This window comes from Macrobrachium rosenbergii, chromosome 19 (assembly GCF_040412425.1).
Source record: "Macrobrachium rosenbergii isolate ZJJX-2024 chromosome 19, ASM4041242v1, whole genome shotgun sequence".
Classification (NCBI taxonomy): domain Eukaryota; kingdom Metazoa; phylum Arthropoda; class Malacostraca; order Decapoda; family Palaemonidae; genus Macrobrachium; species Macrobrachium rosenbergii.
This window is the reverse complement of record NC_089759.1, coordinates 30,990,305-31,003,132: the sequence shown is the minus strand read 5'-3', so window position 1 is coordinate 31,003,132 and position 12,828 is coordinate 30,990,305. Positions and strand designations below refer to the sequence as shown.

The following is a 12,828-nucleotide window of genomic DNA, read 5'->3' as shown; positions in this document are numbered from 1 at the left end:
CCTTCGCCAGCCCTAGGAGAGCTGTTAATCAGCTCAGTGGTCTGGTTAAACTAAGATATAAATCACCTTCTTTAAACAACTTCGACACTGCAGGCCATATAATTGAAATAAAAATCTTTACTGAAATAAAAAGTGAAAAAATAAACTTCCCTATTTTTAATACATAAAACAAACGAAACGCAAATTTTTTGTCTTAAATAGAAGATATAAAAAAAATAGCATTAGTTCCTTACCACCAAATACCGAAAAACTGTATTATACAACTATCAGAATATTATGACACATCATGATGTTTCACCGTGATCGGCGTGAACTTGCAGACACTGTTCGTGAATCCCGTTAAATAACAACCTGTAATCAGGTGCTGCATTTGATAAGCCATTAGGCTACTCTTCAGAAGTGATATTATAAGGTTTGACTTACAGTTATTTGTGGCGGTTAGCAACACAGTATACGTAATGTTACAAAGATTAAGAAGGAGACAGTAATTTTTTCCTCTTTTCCTCGAATGTTGTTGGTAGAAATGCATTCAAATATATTTGCAATACCAATACAAGAAAAATCTAAGGAAAATCAGTTAAATTATCATGATCTGAGGTGACCCACAGAAATCCAAATTCAAATTTCCATAGTAATCACACATAAAAATGAAAGATAAATAATTAAAAAAATAAACAAGCTGACAAAGAATGTGGCAAACATTAAATAGAGTATCTAATACTTAAGAATGTGCTTAATGTTACGGGTTTTTATGGCATGCATCACATAAAATTGCTGTACCTTAACAGCGATAATACAGTACTCTCTCTCTCTCTCTCTCTCTCTCAGGAGATTAGATGTTTAGTTGACCGAATGACTAATGTTTCTCTTATATATCTTCTTAGCCTCCACTAAGTCAAGGTCTTCCATTCCTATGTTACCCATTATTCTAACTAATTATTCTCTTCCCTTCTCACAAAGTGCTCACTCAATCTTAGTTTTCAATTCTCCATTTACTTTCCAGCCTTTGAACACCACAGCTCCCTGCTGCTCTCATCTGAGTAAAGATCTTTCAGGTACGTCCCAAACATGGATTTGGGATGCCAGGTAACTTACAATCAATCACTTAATCCATCCATGAACCTCAACTTTCTGTTGTCGCACCAATGTAAACGGCTGCATCTCCTATGCACGGGGAAAAACAATTCTTCTTCATATTCTTTAAACTTTCCTGTTTCCTACCCGGTTGACCAAAAATCTATCTATTCTGAATCTTGGTTATATCACCATTTTACTTAAAGCCCTCTCAATTTGGACCTCACAATTCAATGTGCCGCCAAAACAACAAAATTAAATATGGTGTCTCATGAACAGCAAAGGAGGATGGTCAGTGAGGCTAAATTTTCCTGGTAGAAATCAGTCCCGATCATGAATGTTGTTTTCCTTGAACTTATGATAATGTTAGTGCTGACTGCATAAGGTATTTCCCTGAAGTTCAGCTTTAATTCACACTAAATTAACATCCGAAATGACGAGTGTCTTGAAACAACTACCTTATAGCTTTATTTTCAAATAGTTATTACGAAATGCTGCTTCCAGATGATAAACCTCGAGAAAGGAGAAACTATCCACAATTGTTACATCTGAGAGAGAGAGAGAGAGAGAGAGAGAGAGAGAGAGAGAGAGAGAGAGAGAGAGAGAGAGAGAGAGAGAATGTTTCACCCCTGTAGACTGGGGATTACCTCGTCGAAGTCCTTCCTTATTCAGTACGATGATCGTACACATGACGGAATACTGACAGCTTAAGTTCGTTACTCTCTCTCTCTCTCAACTGTGACCCACAACTGGGGGCTAATATCAATGTACAATTCTTTGCATTGGATTATGCATGGAATACGCCCATTCCTTTACTTTCCTCACCAGGAACAGTGAATCGAACGTCAAAGCTTTGATTATAAGCAAAAAGTGGTACATTGTTCCACAAAACCCAAAGAATCTAATGAATGGTTTCGCCCAGCTGGAGAAAAGATTACTTCGTTCGATGCCCACCCGTTTGATATACATTTTGACGGAACACTGAACACCCACAACTAGTATTTTTCTCTCTTCACTCTTTTCTCTTCCCTTGCCTGCGATCCACAACATTCGACTAAGAACAAGATACTTAATTCAAGGGTAAAGTGAGTTTTAGGGAGTGGGTTTATTCATCGCTCCTCGTCTTGCTCGAGAGACGAACACTGGTTGCTCAGGGGAGAGATAGAGAGAAAATGGGGATAATGGGTATGCTAACTTACGCATGCGCACAAAACTTTTGTTGACAGGAATGATTTGCGTATTGGGGTTGGGCAACATCAGTTTGCTAATGGTGGGTTCTGAGCAAGCACTATGCGGCATAGTCATGATGGAGTCTCACCTACTTGCTGATAAGAATGAGTTTCATTTTTCATGCAAACCCTAAAACGCAAAACTCTGCGTCGATCATCGAAGAATATACCACGATTACATACGCAAGTAATGGCCATTCCTCGTAAACCCGCAGAATTCGCTGCAGGAGATGACTTCGTAAGAACCATATGAGCAGTATGATTCAGTCCTTATTTGCCTTTGGGAACAATGATGACACAGCTGACTTTGGAATGGGATATATATATATATATATATATATATATATATATATATATATATATATATATATATATATACAAGTATATTCAGTTTTCTTTGTTTCTTTCATTGCCTATACCAGTAGAATACCTTTGTGTATGATTACTACTTAAGTAACGTGTGTATCTATCTATCTATCTATCTATATATAATATATGAATATATATCTATATACTGTATATATCTATATATATATCTCTATATAGACATATATAGATATATTATATATATATACATATTTATATATATATATATATATAGACAACAGTTACATGTCCAGGGAGATATATATAAAGATGTAATCCTTTAGAAATACAAAAACAAAAAGCCTTGTTAACGCACATACGCACGCGGGTATTCTTAACGGAGCTCTGACAGAGGTCCAAAAGCGTCTTGCTTTATTTTCCCACCCCTCTCCACATCCTATCACGAACATTCGACCGCCCTCGACCCCTTAACACGTAACATCCCCTATCCGTCAAACGGAATTAGACACACAAGTGATCATGCAATTATTTGAAATGCGGTTTCCCCTTCTATCTCCAAGCACCGAACAATGAATTACGATATAATTGGTAAGTAGAATTATTATTATTATTATTATTATTATTATTATTTAGCTCTCCAAAAATTATGCAATGTATGCGTAATGTCCTCTTTGATGATTATTTACAATTTAACATTAAACACTCATACATTACATATATAAGTATATATATATATATAAATATATATACATATATACAGTATAAATACATACATATATATATATATATATATATATATATATATATATATATATATATATATATATATATGTGTGTGTGTGTGTGTGTATATATATATAAACGAAACCCCATATTTTGTTTAGTTCTTTAATGACTTACTATGGCATTATCTTCAATCGTGGCTTGACCCTAAGCATCCCCAGGTCAGGGGCCACTTGACAAGAATTTTCCGGTACCTCTCGTTAATGAGTTTTGATCTTTTGGTTTGACCCCTGAAGGCAATTTAGACTCCTTGTCTCGGAGCCATAAAGCTTTAGTACACATCTTTTACAGAATTTACAACTATTATTCTTTCTAAAGCTATCTCTGCAACTACTACAATTATAGAAGCCATAAACATAATGCTGACACATGTTCAATTCATGCACACACACACACTCTATATATATGTATGTATATATATATATATATATATATATATATATATATATATATATATATATATATATATATATATATATATATATATATATATATATATATATATATATATAATATATGTGTTTCATATATTTGTATGTGTGAATGTGTGTATTTGTGGGCGCTCTCCATGCTAATATAGAAGCACTGTGTTCCCTAGTATCTAGTACATAATGGTGACAAAATCCTTTTCAGGTTAAAAATTGCTCTCATCACCCATTCTCCTCTCCCGACAGGCTGCGTTATCCGTTTAGATTTTGGCATTGCGACTTCTAATATAGCTTACTCACTCTCCAGCCTACAAACAAAAAAGTCACTCGGACCCTTGATTATTTATTAGATTTTTTTACATAGGCCTGCTCAGGAGTTTCAGACTGTCAATCACCCAGTGAGGTTTGATTTCTCCCAACGTGTAGCCTACCCTTCCATCTTTAAATATTTGGACCATTTTTTGGTTCGTGGTTCCAATTTAATAACTTCTTTTATCTTATGGCTGTTTTGAGAAAGTATGCTTTCATTTTTTAAACGTCTTTCAGTTTTTATAGATTTTTAGCTCATAACATTTAAAAGCTAGTTTATTAATAATCAACAATCATTAAAAAAATTAATAAGGGAAGGGAAGAGGATAAAAACTAGTGGTATAGTTAACCATAAAATCTCTGAAAGAAAATGGCCTTCATAGCCGTTTTCTACAAAAGCCACTATGACAAACTCCTGTAATTCTACCACGCTGTGCATATTCCCCTACAGTACACATTTCCCTTAAATATGTAATGTACCACGAATAGCTGACATGTTATTGTATCTCAGTCTAATTTAAAATAATATACAGTCATTAAGCCACTTTCTTATTCGATAAATATGGTTCAGAAATTGTTCAAAACCTTACACTCCGAAAAGTGAGCAAGCTGTTTATCGATTGATTGGTAGGGTTTTGGCTTTACATGAAAGGAAGAAAAAAGTTGGGCTGCACGTTACCTTCACTAATTAGCAAATGAGAGATTAATCCCATCAATTATTTTTTTCCCGCATATACAAGCATATTTGGATTTCGTAAAATGGAAAAAATTATTCGTATAAAAGAATATAGATTTTCGGTCGAAATAAATGACAATATAAAAAATAACGAAAATCTTCGCATAACAATGATAATTATGGTAGTACTGCGACATGACTGACAATCAGCCGCTTTTGCTCTCTATTTCCATGTATCTAGACACAGACACACACACGTACATATACATATATATATATATATATATATATATATATATATATATATATATATATATATATATATATATATATATATATACAAACACACACACACACACACACACACACACACACACACACACACACATATATATATATATATATATATATATATATATATATATATATATATATATTTTATATATATATATATGCAATAAAAGCATATTTGGGCATTATGACCCTGAGTCCCCCTCTGTCACTGGATAGATAGATAGATAAATAAATAAATAAATAAATAAATAAATAAAACGATACTAAAGTCACCCAGTTCTGTTTCCTCTTAAGGCAGACGGATATGATGTTTATTTATAACACCAGTTCCCAACAAAGAGAAGTACTCCATAAGCACAAAGGGTCAAAACAAAAGAAAAAAAAAAGCATTCACAATCATCCTACCTCCATCGCATACTAAAGCAGATATACCGGCGGTCGGCCGTTGCGTAAGGCAACCTAAATAAACACCACCTAATAGGAATTACCTAGGTCAGCCAAGGTGCAGGCTGATTAACCCAGAATTCATCAAGCGTTCTGTATATATTCAGGCCTGTAAAATGTCTAGATATCTGTGAAGTCGTTTCAATGAGCGAAAAATTTCAATACGGGTCAATATTTACAATGACTAGGGTTTACTTTCGACCTGAACTCCGGGCAGAATAATTTCGAATAACCTCCAATTTTTGCCGTAAGGCTTCACATTTATTGACAGAGCATAGTAATCAGGAATTCGTTCCCCACAAAATAAGACCTTGCAATTAACTTACAAGTTTATCGAGTGAATCTTTAACGGACTTGTTAATTTAAGAACTTAAGCAGCATGAGCTTCATACATAATTTCAAACACACACATTTTTATATGTATACAAACACACACATATACAGTATATATATAATATATATATATATATATATATATATATATATATATATATATATATATATATATATATATATACACACACACATACTAATATCAATATATACTTTGCCAAATATAGCTAAGAACAACTTTTACGAGTTACCCAAAAATAATTTCATAAGTAAAATGGTTCCACTTCATCAACAAAGGCAGTATTTTGTTAGATTCTGAATTCGCAAAGTCATTAACAAACTAAACAAAAGCGTCATCAAAGTGTTTGTGCTCACTAAATTAACAACCAACGGTAAACCTCTCCATCATCTTTATAAACAACATAAAAACACTACGCTAAACCTTAATTAATAGTAGTGTCCGTTTCATATTAATGACATTACCACCATGATCGTACCTAGCATCACCAGTTGTTAAACAACCTTACGCAACCTTGTCTCGGTCTAGACAACCCTCTAAGTTCTGGAGAGGTGAATTCACCTGTCTCGACAAAATCTAAGCAGCGCAATGGGAAGTCTGTCAGTCTCTTGAATGGCAAATATGTTGGTCGTGTAAACAAAAAAGTTAAGTATATCTTAGTTTAACCAGACCACTAAGCTGATTAACAGCTCTCCTAGTGCTGGCCCGAAGGATTAGACTTATTTTACGTGGCTAAGAACCAATTGGTTACCTAGTAACGGGACCTACAGCTTATTGTGTACTCCGAACCACATTACAGCGAGAAATGAATTTCTATCATCAGAAATAAATTCCTCTAATTCTTCACTAGCCGGCTGGAGACTCGAACTCGGGCCTAGCGAGTGCTAGCCCACAGCCCTACACAATCCTGAGTCTGACAACTCCTCTCAACTCAAGAATCACGAAGTCCCAACCTCTGGACGGGTGAAGTCCATCATCTCGGTAAACATCCCTATGCATTCTAATACGAGAAACGAATTTTGAGCTCAGTTTATGGTCATTTCTTACCTTGAAATGAAGCCCCAATACACACAATGCTATCGTTAAAAGGGGAGCCATGAGATTCGACACTCGAATCGAGGCTCATCAGTAAAACAATGGAAGTAACAAAGGCAGTCTTCCAGTCCTGAGGCGATGAACTTTTAATTTCGTGATCATAACGGGGACCTTTCCTACTTCTTATCCACTCTTTAATTTCTGTATATTTTTTGCTAACTTTATTTTGATATATTTTCAAAATTTCACTTTTATGTTTCATTACTAATCATCACTATATTTTTCATATTTTCACACAATATCATTGCCTTTTGCGAAAGTTTGTTGGCAAGATAATAGGCTCTTCTACTGGCTCAATATGGGTGTCTGTATATTTCATTCCGTAATAAGAACAAGAACTCTCGGAGGCCACAAACTTCCGCTAAGCAAACCAATACTACCTCCAAAAACGGCCTTGTTCCGAGAAAATATATTTCCGTCTTCCCCATAATCTAATCACAAGCCAGCCGTGAGGCAAGTGGTCCTTTTAACGGACAGACACACAAATGGACAAAAACACCAGCCGAACCAAAAACACAATAATAATAATAATAATAATAATAATAATAATAATAATAATAATAATATTTGCAAAATAAAAAAAGCAAGTTGCCGATGTGGAATATTACTTACGTAGTAATGTAATTTGGCAAACGCCTGAGTGATCTTGTAGATTAAATCTTGTGGGCAAGCCAAGATTACAAAACCACAGCAGTCAAGTCACCGAAGCCATTTCTTTGCACTATAAACGCGAGTTATACGTGGCGAATAATGGTCCTTTTAGACTGTTACTGTTATTATTATATCCGTGAATATTGTGACCCAGAATAATTCTGCTGCCAAAATATATCAAAACCTCTATAGCGTCTATTTCATATTTTTATCGTTGGGGGTTAGAAAGAAAAAAACGGACAAAATCTAAATGCCTAACAACATCTACTCGTGTTGAAAATGTTTTACAAGATGAATATTAATTCATTATTATTATTATTATTGCTTAGAGAAAATGTAAGTAAACTACTTCCAATGTGGGGGGAATGAACTAATATAGAAAAAAAAAGAATCTTGCCGTTCAAGGACCTAATTAGGGCGTTCAAGAAACCGTGAAAAATTAGGACAGTTGAGAGTTGCAAAGCACACTAGACTCGGGGCGATTTGAACGATGGCTACCGAAGTAAGGGTGACCAGTGAGCTATAACAGGGACGAAGGGAAGAAAAGAAAGGAAACGCTGTACAAATGGAGTGAAATTTAAAATAAAAGCCGATAATAAAAGGAAGAATATATTATTTATGTAGACCACAAATAACTTCAGGAGATGTTAGTGGATCAATGACTGTAGGACGACGCAGTCAATACTTAGTACAATGACGTCAGCATGACGTCACTTGAAGGGTCTGCAAGCTTTGCCATTTTAGGCACAATCGTCGTCAACTACGGAACTCCAACTTTCTGGAGTGGAAGTTATTTAATATTCACCAACCAGAGGACTAAGGAAATTTTGACCATTAATAAAATTAAACATAATTTACGATGAGCAACACCGCTGCATCTCGCTAACCTGAAGAGCAACGCAAAGCAAATTTCTAAGCAAGCAGCAACTCAACGTTCTTGAGTAGCTCAAATCGCATGGAAGAAATGTCTTCTTGACTAAAACGCTAGTGTCATTTCAAATCAGACATCTACCCTAAATACACCGCAAAAAATCATATGAAAGATCAATTCTCCCATACGACAAATCAGTGGATGAGTGAATAACCTACATATATAATACCGTCGAAAAGGGACAAACTTAACTGTAGGAAATCTACGAATGTCATTGTTGAACACTACCCAATAAACGGTACCGCAGATTATTTCAAATACTATTCAATGACAGATGTCTCTTTACCTGTGAAAATAGTCCAAAATAGTATTTGGTGACTGTTCCTTTTGGAATAGTTGCTTGAATACACGGACTCCTTAGACTTTTCATTTGACGATAGATTATTTAGGTAGCAGTCGATAACGAAGTCCTTGCATTTCGACGCATTGCTAAGTAGTTAGGATTCTTAAGGAGTACTGAACAGAAAAAATCTGATGGATCTCTGAATAATGTTGAATAATGAATCTATTCAACTGTGCATACGATTTTCTTAAAAAAAAAAACAACTGTGATAAATTTAAACCTATCGACATTTTCATGAGGGCAGCTCACACAAACGGATACTTTGCATATTTCTTTTACAGCAAAATCATGCCCTGAAAAGGCTGGTCAATCCCACAGGCCATAAATATGCGGTACGAAGCATGGTAATGCTCTTAAAAATACTGGGATGGTCACACCAGGAGAAAACGACCTTATGCTTCAAACACATATCTTTGATAAATCAAACTATACGATGACTTGGGAGAGAGAGAGAGAGAGAGAGAGAGAGAGAGAGAGAGAGAGAGAGAGAGAGAGAGAGAGAGAGAGAGTCTAAAATCTTAAGTCTCTCACCAAATAACCCACTGCAATACGTCTCCCAAAAAATCAAACAAATATGTACCTACGCAGAGTAATATTAATGTATACTGGGGGGGTATATGCATATACATACAAACCCGTGTATGTATGTATATATATATATGTATGTATATGTATATACTCGTGTATATATATAAATATATATGTATATATAAATATATATATATATATATATATATATATAAATATATAAATATATATATATATATATGTATATATATATATATATATATATATATATATATATATATATATATATATATATATATATATATTTATATATATATATAAAGCAACTTACCTGTGAAACCGTTATAATGACTAAGATCTGACTTTTTGTGCATAGCTTTCACTTTCACTTACCTTTTAGGGCTACAAACTCAGGCAAATCACACGAGAAACTGCGTTCACTTACCTGAAAAAGATAAAGTAAAAATTAGTACAACCTATCTATATATAACCCAGTGTTTACAGGGGGGGAACTGCTTGTATGGGGGATCTGTCTACTCTGTGTATTCTGTGTACATTGGTATTATAAATATCCTATATAGTAATGTTAACATGAGGAGGAACACCTTGAAAAATACAGCAACCAAGAGTCCCTTATTACTATTAAACACTTGAAAACAACAGTACATGATAACAGCATATGAAAGATCACTAAATGCGTTTGCTTTATCTTTATAAAAATATCCAACAGAATAATGTTTACTTTTGGGGGAACACCTCGAAATTCTGGTTAAGCACCCTGCACAGTATAAAATGATCATTGGTCCTGAATTCCTGTTGAACAAATAACGAAAATAACATAAGCTGAAGCAGCAAAAATAAAACTGCATTTTCTGTAAATGAATTATTCAGTATGTTAGCGTAAAGAGGATGAAGTAGTTCCGGTTGCGATATTTGTGAAATTCAAGGCCATCAACAGTTCTGTATTGTTATTAAATATTTGGTAAAACAGTTGATACTGTTAAAAGCTGGCAGCAAGTATACCGAGTTTCATTTTAAAGGGTTAGTAAAGTATAACAATTTCGTACCTTAACAGCAACTGAATAATCAGTATATATTAAAAAAAAAATACTGAAAGCGTAATGGTTACTATTTAAAACGTGTGACTTTCTGGGATTCTCAGCGCATATGCAAGCACGTGTGTGTGTGAGTATTATGCAGTGTGACGCAAAGAGGCAGGCAACATGGCCTTCTGTGAAAGAAGCCTTTACAAGACCACTTCCTTTTGAGGCAAATCCGTATGCTACAATAGCTCGCAGGCAGCCCGATCGGAAAACCAGAGTAAGGAAACATCATTCAGGAATTTCTTGCAATGCCCATCGAGTTTTCGGTCCAGTGACCAGGAAGACACACAAGACAAACCGTATCAGCAGAGGAGGATGAAGCCAGCCTTGAAGGTCGAAGCTGTCCTGATTGTTATTCTGTTATGGCTTTAGCAATCATCCTGACAACAATCGACAAAGGCGTTTGGAGGGTCTTAAAGACAAAATGACCTTGTCAACAATAATGAACAGGAATTATTGAGAAAGAAAGAGACATGTACAACAAGAGTTAACTTGACACCGGGTGAAAGGAGAATGTTACGTTATTCTAAATAAACGTTTATGTTGACTGGAAGCAGTACAAGGAGAAAAAATATATGAGGTAAAACTTTCTTTTGCAACCCTTAGATAAAAAATCCAGAAAGTTTCCAAAAATCTTGTTCAGCCCACACGCACCCAAAAACACATAAAAAACTCATATATGCTCCAGTGGATTCTGAGAACCATAAAAGAGTAATAACCACAACATTCGTACACCTTCTACCAGTTCAAGGATGAAACCTGCCGCAGATAAATATAAATTTCACAATTTCGTGACCAACTCATACGGTTAACCATTTTTCAAAACTATGAAGGTTGTAGTATATTTTAAAATTTAATTGAAAAGAAAATCTAACTAGAATCCACAAAAACTTTCCCGTAACTCCAAACAGTCATGTAAATTGTCAAAAAGCAACAATTTCGGTCATTCCATTTCCAGTATTTTTCTAAAGCACCTCCGCTACGAATGGCATCCTGTCTCACGAATATGCTAACTTCTCTAGATCTTCCAATAAATTGCCAAATTTTAATTTCAAATAAATGTTTTGCTACAGTCCTTATCGGAAGGCCTGAACTAGTTCTGGAGATTTATTATAGGTGCTCTGACTGGAATCTTATTCTAAAAATTGAAAACAACGACAAAAGGAAAGTTTTGGCCAACAAGAAATGCAATGGTCGCTTTCCCATCACAACAATTCAAAGCTAACAATACCAGGAACTCCAACTAGCGTGTTATTTGACAGAGAACATGTGCCACTGGTGGGGTGAGAGAGAGAGAGAGAGAGAGAGAGAGAGAGAGAGAGAGAGAGAGAGAGAGAGAGAGAGAGAGAGAGAGAGAGAGAGAGGGCGGTATCTCGGATACTGCAAATTTTTCAAAACAAAATTCCCGCTACTATAATAAAGCTTGCATCTACACGAAAAATATAAGTAAAAACAATGCATGAAGCTGGTTAAGAAGCATTCAAGTGATACATACACACCACACATACACGTATAATCATCCATAATCTGAATCCAAAACAGGAATCTTAATGTCTGCATCTACAAAAAAAAAAAAAAAAAAAAAAACCGAAAAGCAGTTTAGTTGTGAGATGCATAGGTACGTTTGCAGAAGCCCCAGAGGTTTGTGTCTGACCCGAAGGTTATGTTCGGCTTTTAAGTAACAGAGAGATTAAGAAAGCAGCTTTTAACGTCTTGGGCATTTATGTTAAATCACCTTACATAAAGGGAAAACCAAAAGCACACAGTTGGTCATCGGACTCTTAAGGTGAAACAAAATTCTAAATGTAACTTTTTCTGGGGCACGAGGATTTAAGTCTTGTATTCCACTCCGGCGTCATTTTACCAATCCTCGGTAATTGTTTGCATCTCCATGAAATCAAATTGTCTTCGTGAAATCACCTAACTGCAATAAATTAAACAACCATAAGAAACGTAAAAAGCAAAATAAACAAAAGAACCAAATGCCTGACACAGCCAAGAAGGAGAGCGAAGCCCTACAGTTTCATCTTGTAAAACTCAAGACCCATTCACCATCTTCTGCCGGGAGAGATACGATGCTCTCCGTGAGAACGCTACGACAGGAGTGAAAAAGTATGTTACGGTGAAATATTACGTATCCTAGCACCCATCATATATTTCATACCACACCATAAATGGAAAAATGTCGGTAACATTCTCTTTTAGTGACGGAGACGCGATGCTCTACACCAGTTGGGTACAAAAGGAGTGACGTAAGTTAC

The 12,828-nt window shown here is 35.1% G+C and overlaps 1 protein-coding gene across 12 annotated transcripts in view; it reads right to left on the bottom strand.

Annotated features, from left to right (window-relative positions):
* The window catches only part of milt (trafficking kinesin-binding protein milt), a 349,817-nt gene that overhangs the window by 74,988 nt on the left and 262,001 nt on the right, over positions 1-12,828 (bottom strand). Inside the window, exon 1 of one of the 12 annotated variants that reach the window (XM_067121441.1) lies at positions 9,858-9,904. The exons of the other annotated variants lie outside the window; for them this stretch is intronic. The gene's annotated coding sequence lies outside the window, so the exon portion shown is untranslated. Of the gene's footprint in view, positions 1-9,857; positions 9,905-12,828 lie in introns of those variants that run through there. 12 annotated transcript variants of the gene reach the window in all.